Below are 11,780 nucleotides of genomic sequence, written 5' to 3'. Positions count from 1 at the left end.
ATTTCTGAGGGGTTTAATTTTTTTTAACATTCCCGTCCTTTGAAACTGTTTTTTTCTTCTCTTCGAGGAATGACGTAATATCTACAATAGCTGTACTAGCAATGGCCGTACCTAGTCGGCTCTGATAATTCGTATAAACGTCGATAGATTGTTTTCGATGATATCGTCACGTCTACGAAAAATTCATATAATAATTTCCTCCCCCCCCCCCCAAAGTGTTGCAAGGGGGAAATAGGGATAGATTGAAAAACAGTTGACGCTTTTTGCTGTACAATAAGAATTTAGGGGATATCATCTCTATTGAGAGCCCTTTTATTTGCGGTGACTTTTTCTCTTTTGTCTCTTTTGTTTTTTTTACTTGATTATTAATCAACAATAGGGTGCAAAAATCTTAACGAAAAAAAAAAATATTGTATTACATAAATTCGTTCGCCTTCTAGCGGTGTTGCCCTACACTCTATTAGCTATTCAAAGCCACAAAACCAGTGTCAAGGCCCTCTGGTCCCATTAGCCTCAGACCTTTTTAAGCTCTAGTACCGTTAAAATGTCAATTTAAGGAGATGGGAGTAACGATTTGCAAGGCTCGCAACGCCCACCAGACGACACCGAGATAGATTTAGGCCTCAATCAGGAGGAGTTTCCAGATAAGAAAAATAGTGATTCCCCAAAGAAAAGGAAGAGATCGGAATTCCCTTCAAGTGGCAGCAGTACATCCGAGTCGTCGTCTTCAAGCTCTTCCGACGAGTCTCATAGCTCGGCAGCCAAGAAGAAGAAATCGCCTAAGAAAAAGAAGTTATTTCCTGTAAGGTACTCCGTCATCAAGCTAAGTTAGCCAAAACAGTTATGGCAAGAGGCCTACAGCTAGCAAAAGTTAAACTTCTTCGGAACAAGTATGATTTATCAGTTAGTTCTAAATATGCGTTGAAAGGGACCGTGGGTATTAAATATTGTCTCTTACGGCCTTCAAATTGATTTTATGTCTACACCTACGCTAAGGTCCCCCCTCCAAATAAAGTGACAGGCGATTTGCAACTAGAGATTATAGAATCCGAAATCAGCGCGCTTTTGGAGAAACGGGCGATTGAATAAACACAAGAAATAGGGTTTATAAGTAGCATTTTTACAATTCCCAAAAAATCAGGAGATTTTCTTCCCGTGATTAACCTTAAAGCGCTTAATAACTTTGTAGTATACAGTACCCACCAAACTATTAGGTACACCCCCCTGTTTTCAGTGCATTCTTATGGCACTACGTATCCTAGAAAAAATGCAATAACTCTTGAACCGCTTGGGCTAGATTTTTTTCCTTTTGGCCCTGAGTAGATCTAATGATGATCTACATTTTTTCTACACATTAAGTTGTCGTAGGATTAACCCCCACAGCGCTACGGTATCGTTCAGTTTATTAGGTACACCCGTTTTCCCCCATATGCGCCGTGTTAAATACGGCGTTTTCAAAAATTTACAAAAAATACTAAAAGTAAAGCTAAAATCTTTTTCTTTGTGCCAAAAGAAGCACAATTCTTCACTCTATACGAATTTAAAGAATGATTTACAATAAAATCAACTCAGAGAACCTTTCCCTATACCCTAAAGTTTTCCACTTCAAAATTTGTACTTTTTACTACACACTTGCACTGTCGCCCCCATAGGCATTAGAAATTTCGACAAATTTTGAAGTGGAAAACTTTGAGGTATAGGGAAGGGTTCTCTGAGTTGATTTTATTGTAAATCATTCTTTATATTCGTATAGAGTGATGAATTGTGCTTCTTTTGGCACAAAGAAAAAAATGTTAGCTTTACTTTTAGTATTTTTTGTAAATTTTTGAAAACGCCGTATTTAACACGGCGCGTATGGGGGAAAACTGGTGTACCTAATAAACTGAACGATACCGTAGCGCCGTGGGGGTTAATCCTACGACAACTTCATGTGTAGAAAAAATGTAGATCATCATTAGATCCACTCAGGGCCTAAAGGAAAAAAATCTAGCCCAAGCGGTTCAAGAGTTATTGCATTTTTTCTAGGACACGTAGTGCCATAAAAATGCACTGAAAATAGGATGGTGTACCTAATAGTTTGGTGGGTACTGTATATACATTTCAAAATGGAGGGCTTGCCAACAGTGAAAAGCATTATACAAGCGAAAGATTGGTTAGCAAAAATCGACTTCACAGATGCGTATTTAACAGTGCCGATGCACCAGTCCCACCGCCGCTTTTTGCAATTCACATGGAAGGGGGAGATCTATCAGTTCACTTGTCTAACATTTGGGTTATCTTCCGCACCGCGAATATTTACCAAACTTTTAAAACCCGTAGTGGCCTTTTTGAGGAAGAAAGGAATAGGGGGATGATTTATCTTGATTACATCCTCATCATGAATTCGGATCGGGACGATTTAACCAGAGATGTCGAAATAGTCAAATCAACGCTAGAGGAAGCAGGGCTTATTAATAAACGTTCAAAATCGGAAACCGAGCCCACCCGAAGTATAGAATTTTTGAAGCTGATCGTAGACACTGTCCACTCGACTCTCGACTCTCGGCTCTGACCTCAGGGAAGGCCTTTTTACAAGCATGTAAAAGACTTCTGTCCTTGTTACTGGGTAACTTCAATTGGGCCACAGTGGCGGTCCCGTTTGCCCAAGCTAATCTTCGGAATATCCAGAATTTGTACATTTACCATTCAAAGATGGCAGGAGGAAATTTAGGGGTAAAAACAACTCTAACGGAGGATGCCAGGACAGACCTGAACTGGTGGGTTCAACATTTAGATCAGGCAACCGGAAATCTTTCTTAACCGCAAACCCGGACTTAGTGCTTTTTTCGGACGCATCCATGACTGGCAATTTCTGTAGCACAGGGGGGAAATGCTCCAAGCAAAATACCGGGCGCCATATCAATGAACTTGAATTATCGGCAGCTTTCTTGGCATTACAATATTTTGCAAGCGCTTCGCGGAATTGTTCCATCAGAATTAATATTGACAATACGACAGCAGTAGCTCACATCAATAAAAGCGGGGGAACAAGATCGCATAATCTCTTAGAAATAGCACTAAAATCGCCAAATGGAGCGAAGTGAGAAAAATAAAACTAGAGGCAAAATATCTACCCGGCGCTCTTAATATCGTGGCAGATATGGAATCCAGGAGATCGTTTCAGGACAGGGGGGACTGGTAGCTAAATCGTCTGATTTTTCAAAAGATCTGGGAGCGCTGGCACCCGAAAATAGATCATTTTGCGTTGCAGTGGAACGCCTAGTTGCCGGAGTTTGTCTGCTGGCACCCCGATCCAGCGGAATGGATGATAGATGCCTTCTCACTCAATTGGAAGTACATCAAGGGGTATGCATTCCCACCATCTAATCTGATAAGGCACTGCATCTGGAAGATGCGCTAAGATCAGGCCCAGTTGACGCTAGTTTGCTCGTATTGGCCCAGCCAACCCTGGTTCCCGTTGCTCCTGGAGACGCCAGTCGATGTACCGAGGATCCTTCCGTACCGCGAGGACCTGCTGTTGGATGCGAACGGGGAAGCCCACCCACTTCTGACAACCAACGCTCTGTGCCTAATCACATGGAGATTATCAGGAGTCGCTTCAGAAGCGAGGGAATTCAGGACCAGGCTACCGACCTTATACTGGCCAGCAACCGACCAGCCACACACTGGCTACGAAGCCGCCTGGAACCAGTGGACAGATTGGTGCAATAGGAACGGTCACCATCCCCTGCATGGCTCTCTAATTAATGTAATTAACTTTTTGTCCGATTCATTTCAGAACGGGAAAGCATACATCACCATAAAGGTCTATCGGTCCATGCTATCGGGTACTCTACCGCAGGTGAACGGACAGGATTTAGGAAAACATCCGACCGTTCTTAAACTCATGAAAGGAATCTTTAATTCCAACCCACCAAAGCCAAAGTACTCGGGTAGATACGATGTGGATCTAGTAATAAATCTCTTTAAATCCGCCCCACCCAACAAGGAACTGTCGTTGATCCAGCTATCACGTAAGACAGCTATGCTTTTGGCCTTGGTGACCATGTTTCGAGTCTCAGAACTGGCAGCGATCGGCGTCGCTAGTTTTTTCATATGGTGGTCTTCAGTTTAGTCTATCTAAGCTTAGGAAGTCGCAAAAAGCCGGACCTCTTCTCTCTCGTACTATAACCCGTCTACAAGACGCCAAGATATGCCTGGTTACAATGACGGAAGATTATTGGAAAGCGACACTCGCTTTACGTAAGCTAGGTGAGAGCGGAAATCTTTTTTTGGGCTCGGTCAAACCGCACAGTCAAGTGAAAGGGTCGACGATTGGGCATTGGATCAAAAAGACTTTAGATTTGGCGGGAGTAGACACGTCGATCTACTCGGCTCATTCCACCCGAGGAGCCTCCGCTTCGAAAGCGGCTAAGAAGGGCGTACCAACAGACTCAATTTTGAAAATGGCAAGTTGGACATCCGAATCAACCTTCGTTAGATACTATAGGAAAGAGATCCCCCAGCATGATGTGGGGACAACAATTCTATCCGAAAATTAATGTGGGTAACTTATATACATTTGGATCGGCTTAGGTGCTTTGCAAATTGCAATCACCGCTAGAAGGTAAACGAATTTATGTAGTACACTTATTAAATTGTTCTAGGTAGCGCGAAGCGCTACCGATGGACAATTAGGATTGTATGAAATAAATAAATGAAGCCTTATAGCGGTATCCTACCCATCCATCCGCATTCCAAAGGATAACCGCTTTTTCCTTTTTTAGCCTACTTTTGATTTGATTTATTTGTAACGCGCATTATCCAAATAAAGTTCTTATTACGCGGAAAGTACAGTCATGGTAAGATTCACAGAAAAAGCATAAGACACATCAATCGAAAAGGTGCTTGAATAAAAGAGAACGAAACTTGGGGAGTGTGGTGGCATTACGAACAGCAAGAGGGAGTCGGTTCCAGATGGAAGGAGCGACCCTTGCAAAAGATCGATCACCAAGATTAACATGGCGAGTGCGAGGAACGCGAAGTAGAGCAGATGAAGATGAGCACTTTACAATTATCATCAATCAAGAGGTCGTGGCTGCGGAAGGAACTACCAGCAAGACAATCGCGAGCAGAACAAACATTAAGACGACCAAAATGTTATAAGTTTATTCTCTTGTTTGTAAAAAGGTCTGAGGCTAATGGGACCAGAGGGCCTTGACAATGGTTTTGTGGCTTTGAATAGCTAATAGAGTCTAGGTCAACACCGCTATAAGGCTTCCTTTATTTATTTCATACAATCCCAATTGTCCATCGGCAGCGCTTCGCGCTGCCTCGAACAATTTATTAATTCTTTAACGGAAAATTTGAAATACGGCAAACACCGGTGCCATCTAGGAACCAAACCTCCTGAGCTCTGGTTATTTTGCAAGCAGATGCCCATGCATGCATACCGAGAGAAAGAGAGACCACTCTCTTGCCTCTAGTCCTCTGACATAGTTGCCTAACTATCTTTTACCTTGTAGCGTATATTCTTAAGAGCTTAGGGTGTTTGGCTGCTAGATGGCACCGGTGTTTTGTCCTTTTATCCCTACTCCATAAAATAAATTTATAATATCTTAATGATTAGTTTATTTCACTACGATTTATATCCATAGTTAAAATCAGCGAAAAAACTGAATTAAATGATATTTTTTATATATGTTTTCATGAAAATACCCCACCCAACTAGGCTAGTGTCGGTGTTGTGACTAGGTGTAGTGTTGTTATAGCTAGTCGGACTAGCTATAACAAGGCAGGATAGGCGAAGAATCCCGTCCTTAATTAGAAAAGTCCATGCTTCGTGTGTGCCATAGCCAACATTCAGTCGACTAGTGCGCACCGTGGCGGGGGATAGCCGAAACAGAGCCATTAAGGGGGAGTCAGTAAGCTCTATAAGACGTTTGTCCATAAGACCACGCGACAGAGAAAGCTACGAGTACGCTGCTGCCTCTTGTGGGTGTGTGGTGAACTACCACACGGGAAACTAAATCCTTCTAGTCTAAGTCCTTGCAGATAATCGCACTAGTGCTTTGTGAATTAGGTTAATGCAGGTACGTAAAAGAAGCGTAAGTCACAGTAATTAAGTATTGTTTTGTCAGCTAAAATTATTTTAAAATTAAAAGACAAAAAATTTGAAAGAATCTATACATAATAAAAGAACAAGCTTTTGGGGGAGGAGCCTGTGTCTGTCACGGATAATGTGTCAACACAGGCTCCTCCCCCAAAATGGAACATGCCCAAACATGCCAATCACCACCAGATGTCGTCGCCGTGATGACGCAATCTTTGATGACGCAACAACCATCATCACCACCAGATGAACAACATTCTTCATTTTCAGATTTTTCGCTTCATATTTTATGTAGTCATTTAAAATTTAAAACGGTTATTTGCCCGTTCTAGTCCCTTTCTCCCCCCTTCATTTCCAACCCACGCGCCTTTTTCTCTGTTAAACAGAGAAAACGCGCGCTTATAAGGGGGCGAAAACCCAGCGTGGGTGGAAATGAGGGGGAGGGGAGAGGGACAAACACAGGCAAACAAAAATAAATTCTGTTTTGGATTCCCAATTGAGCACATTAATTATGACGCGAAAAATCTGAAAATGAAGAGCGTTGTTCAGCTTGTGAAGCTCTTCATGTTACAGTTTTCCGCGTCGTCCTACGAACCAAATACTGTTAACAATCATAGAGTATCAATTGCGTCCCTGAGGAACTTTTATCTTGATCGCGTATGAATTAATTCTGTTTTTTATGTTATTGATTATCGAGCTGTGTTATTTGAATAGTAATTAACTACATGGTCTCTTTTTCAAAAATCAACGCTGTGAAAAAAAAATTTTTCTCATCAATACTAGTGGAAACCGGGGCTAGTTGGCCTAGGGGTAGATCGCTCTCTTCTGATTTATTTAATGAAAATTGAAATTGAGCTAATTTCAGGATAGCCAAATTGTGTAGTTTGATAATTACAATGTTTTGACCTATGTACTGTATGCCTGCTGTAAAGAATTAGATTTTAAGGGGGAAAACGAATTTTTGACTAACTTCTAACTTTTTTTACGCTATTAATTTTTCTCCCACGTATTGGGTAATCAACTAGTATATATGATGTTTTGCAGACAGAAAGCTTATTGTCTTGGCTAAACTTTGTGTATTTTGGTTTTCTATTTAAAGGTGCATAACTATTTCATTTTTAATTATGAAACCGAATACCTACCATGGGGTAAATCGGCCATTTATTTTTGGGGCAAGTTGCCTCATTCACTTAACATTGTCTGCTAGCTGGGGCAGGTTGACCAATTATTTTCGTCAGCTTTTACTGTTCTCTTGATGGCTTACTTTCCCCTGGTAGCGGTGGTGATTTTTCCTAAAAGCAAAGTGATAAACCACTCAATACTACTATATATTTAAAACTTTTACGTATTTTTTTACGCTAAATTTTAGCCAAGATTTAAGATTTTAGCTTTAATTTAAAAAAAAATTTTACTATTCCAGAGAAAATTACGGAATGTAGGCGGGTTTATCGCGGGGGTCTAAATTTAATTTGATTTTGTTAAAATTGGTACAAACATGTAGTTTTACTAGTTTAATAATAATATGTTAAGGCCCGATTTTAAAAACTAGTGCGCAAGTCAAGCGCGTCCAAAAACCGTTAAAAATCCACTATTTTGACACTTTCTCAGTCGGCGGAGGGTAAAGATTTTATTTTGCTTCAGAAAAAATAGGGGAGTTATTCAACATATGAGTAACCTCGATCCACAACGGCCCAGATTAAAATAAAAAAAAATGAGGGAATGAAACAGACTAGTATAGATGTTATTCCAACCAAAAAGTAGCAATTTGCACCACTGGGCTTGCTGCCGTAAAAAGAAAGATAATTTTAGTTATGATTGATACATGATGTTTCCTTCAACTACAAGGAAAAAGAGTCTGCAGAAATGGAATGGATTCGTTTTCAACACCCTTTTCGTATTTCACATTTAGGCCCTAAGGGAAAAAGAGGGTTGTAGGCAGCACGAAAAGGGTGATTTTGGTGATCATCGTCTACAAATTCATGAAATTAAGCAACGCCCATCAAAAATGGCTGAGGGCCCGTTTAAAATGGGAGGAGTTTATTCAAACTTTGCATTAGAAATACACATACTTCAGTTCATTTAAAAAATATTTGAAAATACCATGAGAATCACCGCGAAATTTTATTCTAACCATGTATGGTTTACAAATCTAAATTTCATGCAACAATCCTATTTAATATTGATGATTACTATCAGTCATATCTATACAACACGTATTGACAACGCCTTGATCGTGACGCAAAACATTTGTAATGATGCTTCGCAAGGTTATGAAGGTTGTTCCTTTACTCAGTACCAGAAAATATTGGTTTTACTATTCCAATGAGCGAAAACGAAGATATTCTTATTAAATACAAATAAAAATTAAACAAACTTTATCTAAAAATAAACAATATTTGCTCCGCCTTTCCAATGAAACAAATTTTGGCGGCTCTACGGCAAGAATAAAGTCTCCAAATGGAAGTTACGAAATCGACTTTGATTGTAAAAAACAGGTTTGATTTTTGATATATTTGACTTCTAATGAGGATGCGAATGCGAGCCGATTTAAATTATGAACCTGACATTGGTTAACACTGAAAAACTAAAAAAGGCGAAATTCGTTGCGATACAATTAATAAGCGCTGTTTCAAAATTTTTACCAATATTCGCAAAATTCACGTCCATAATTACATCACCAGAGAAAACACACAAAATTAAGATTAAAATATTTCAAATAAAGAACTGCATTGATTGGCATTATATGTCACATCATAAAATCTGTTACAGATGTCTGCAGACGTAAAGCCATGCACTGTAAATTGACGTTTATGGCATTCGCGCAACACTTTGACAACGCCCAATAAAAGCTAAATGAGTGTAATTTATTCCAATTATGAATCAGTGGAACTCGCTAACATTCTTAACTGAGTTATGACAGTGTTGTTGGAATAGATTAAATTAACCAAATGAAAGTCAATACCGATGAGGAAAGACTGATGCTGAAGCACTGTGATAAATGGTAAAATCCTGTGATGCTTTGCACGCCAAACGTGAATGTTGAATTGAACCACTCATGGTGCTCGTTAATTTAGCATCGCGTTTTTTAAGCATCTATAGTCTTGATTCCGAACAAAATGTAACAACAAAATGGTTGTACGTGTAATATGAATCACCTTCAAAATCCAAACAATCATCTGATGCATTTTTTCTAGACAATTAGCTAGAGATCTTTAAATTTTTATAATAAACAAAAGGCACTGACATCTAGAGGTCGTGGTAGAATGTAATTTGAAGAGGTAATGCTGGTCACCGGTAAATAAAAGTATTAAAACAGTTTTTTTTCAAAATAAAGAAGCCGATGGCTGGCACGATTGTTCTTGTGGTTGTCTGGAAATTATATAGCGTTATATTTGAATGTTTTTTTTTAAATCCTGGGTAAACTATTGGTTCAAGGATTTCCCAAATTAAATTTGAACTCGTTTTACGGGCTTTTCCGCTCATTTGCACACACTAAACCTTATATTAAAAATGATCAGAAAAAAGACCTACAATCCTATATTAGTCAATTTTCGATGTGAGAAAACTTGTCTCAATAGGGAAGAGCCGACAGGATAACACCGGCACCTAGGACTGCAACACATTTCAGAATAATAACAGAAATTGTCTGGTACAACAATTCAGTAACAGGCTAATAAAAACCCATGTACACGTTGGGCAGCGATGAAGAGACTCTAATGAAGCTAGTTGAGTAGCTTAACATAGCTGGTTCTCTACGTTGCCTCCTGCACCAATGAAAACTAGCGTGTTAGAAGAATGGAAACAGTCACTCTAGGCAATGTATGCGAAAAGAAGGCATCCCCAATTGAATTGAGTCTGCCTTCTCCAGTGGCAGAATCCAAATCCTCTGTAGTGGACGGGACATCTAAATTAATGTTATTTTTCTAAGAGTAAATTTTTTAACAAGTGTTCTCTACAGAAAGACCGAACAGCAACTTCCACAACGTCCTGCCCAGGTCAATAGTCTTAGCCCGTAGATAAATCTTCAAAGAACTTTTCAGTTGCTGCCAGTACACAACACTGGGGAAAAAAGGGGGGTGGACATTCGCATTACACATGCCTGTTCAGTTCACACTTACGCTGTTTCAACTACTTAAGCTCCACAGCTTGAAGGCGTAATGGAGAATGAAAACTCTGCAATATTGCAAGCAATTCACTGCATGGAAACTACCACGAAGTACAAGGTCTTGCGTTTGCCGTTGACGCATTCCGGTAGGAAGCCGTAGAGATGGTACAATATCCTCAAAAGAAATCCGAACGCAATTTTTTTCAAAAAGCCTCCAACCCATATTGCGGGGAACTGTGTTTGGCTTTCAGCCCACATTTAGAAGGTTAGGAACAAAGTGAAAGGTAGGAAGAAAGAACCCTCCTCCCTTCAAAAAATAAAAAGAATGAAACCAGACAGGCTTCCTGTATAGCCTTAGGCTCGCTGTCAATTTTTGAACAATTGACGACCAAAACCAAAGAGCTACCCATTCTTGCATCCCAAAGCGGAAAAAGTTCAAAGAAATCGCCTTAAGTCACTTGTCAAATAATCGGCAATGAGCTTAAGTCAATTTTTCGCGCCATGAAAATTCCAGATAGCCCGTCTGATTTCATTCATATTTTTTGGGGGGAGGGAGGTGGGACACATGGCCAGTGGCTAATTACATCTTTTTCTTTCTTCCCACCTTTTGCTTTCTTCCTTGCCCCCCAATTTGGTCTCAAAGCCAAACACAGTTCCCTGCAATATGGAAAGAGGACTTTTTTTAAATCACGGATTTTTTTTTAGGATACTGTACATGTAACGGCTTATGAAATCCATCAGATTTTTTCCACCCCCTGCCGCCATCTTGAGAAATCCCCGGCAGAGTAAAAAACGTGCATTTTTGTAAACAAAGGACAATTCAACAACCCTAATCTTTACAATTAAAAAACGAACTTTCAAACGTCTTCGGTGTCAATCAACAGGGGAATCCAGTGGCTGTTGGCAGTAAAAAAAACAGGAATTAAAATGATTCCCCTCACTAACATTTTTACTGCTTGCCTGATTGAGGCGTCGTTTTGTTGCTACAATGAGAAAAAAAACATAATAATTAAATGAGTTTAAACCGCAATTACTTATGCGAGGAATGATATACGTAAAAAAATCAAAAATTTCGCGTGATTCGCGATGATTCAATTGAGTTGTGTGGAAATCTTGAATCATGGCAGCCTAGAAGCCCGACCGAAAGAAAAGCATGCATTACTGATGTATTTGTACCTGTCGTTCATCGAGGTTCATCCGTTCAACTGGAAGACGTCGCTCTGGAGCAGAGAAATCCTTCCCAGCCCGTCGTCGGCTAACGTTGTGATTGCCGGCAAACTGGCTGTCTCATCTTTGCAGCCCAAGTTTCGGTTGTGAAAACGATTGTTCTCGGCTCTGCATCAGCACTTAATGTAGGATGACTGCCTGCCACGGGGACAAACGGGTCCAAGCTCACCACGGGTGACATCAGCAGCATTGAGAGCTGAAACATCTGTGGGCATTTAAATAAATGAGTAATTGCAAAGAAACAAGAGAAAGTTTTTGTTACCGCTTTTGTTTGGAGAGTTAGCGGCCGCGGCGTTGATACCCACGACAATAAGAGGGTCGCTAGATGACGGTGGCAGGTTGAATGCATTTTACATT

The sequence above is a fragment of the Daphnia pulicaria genome, chromosome 4, assembly GCF_021234035.1.
Source record: "Daphnia pulicaria isolate SC F1-1A chromosome 4, SC_F0-13Bv2, whole genome shotgun sequence".
In the NCBI taxonomy this organism is placed as follows: Eukaryota; Metazoa; Arthropoda; class Branchiopoda; order Diplostraca; family Daphniidae; genus Daphnia; species Daphnia pulicaria.
The sequence above is the reverse complement of the archived record's forward strand: the minus strand, read 5'-3'. Positions refer to the sequence as shown.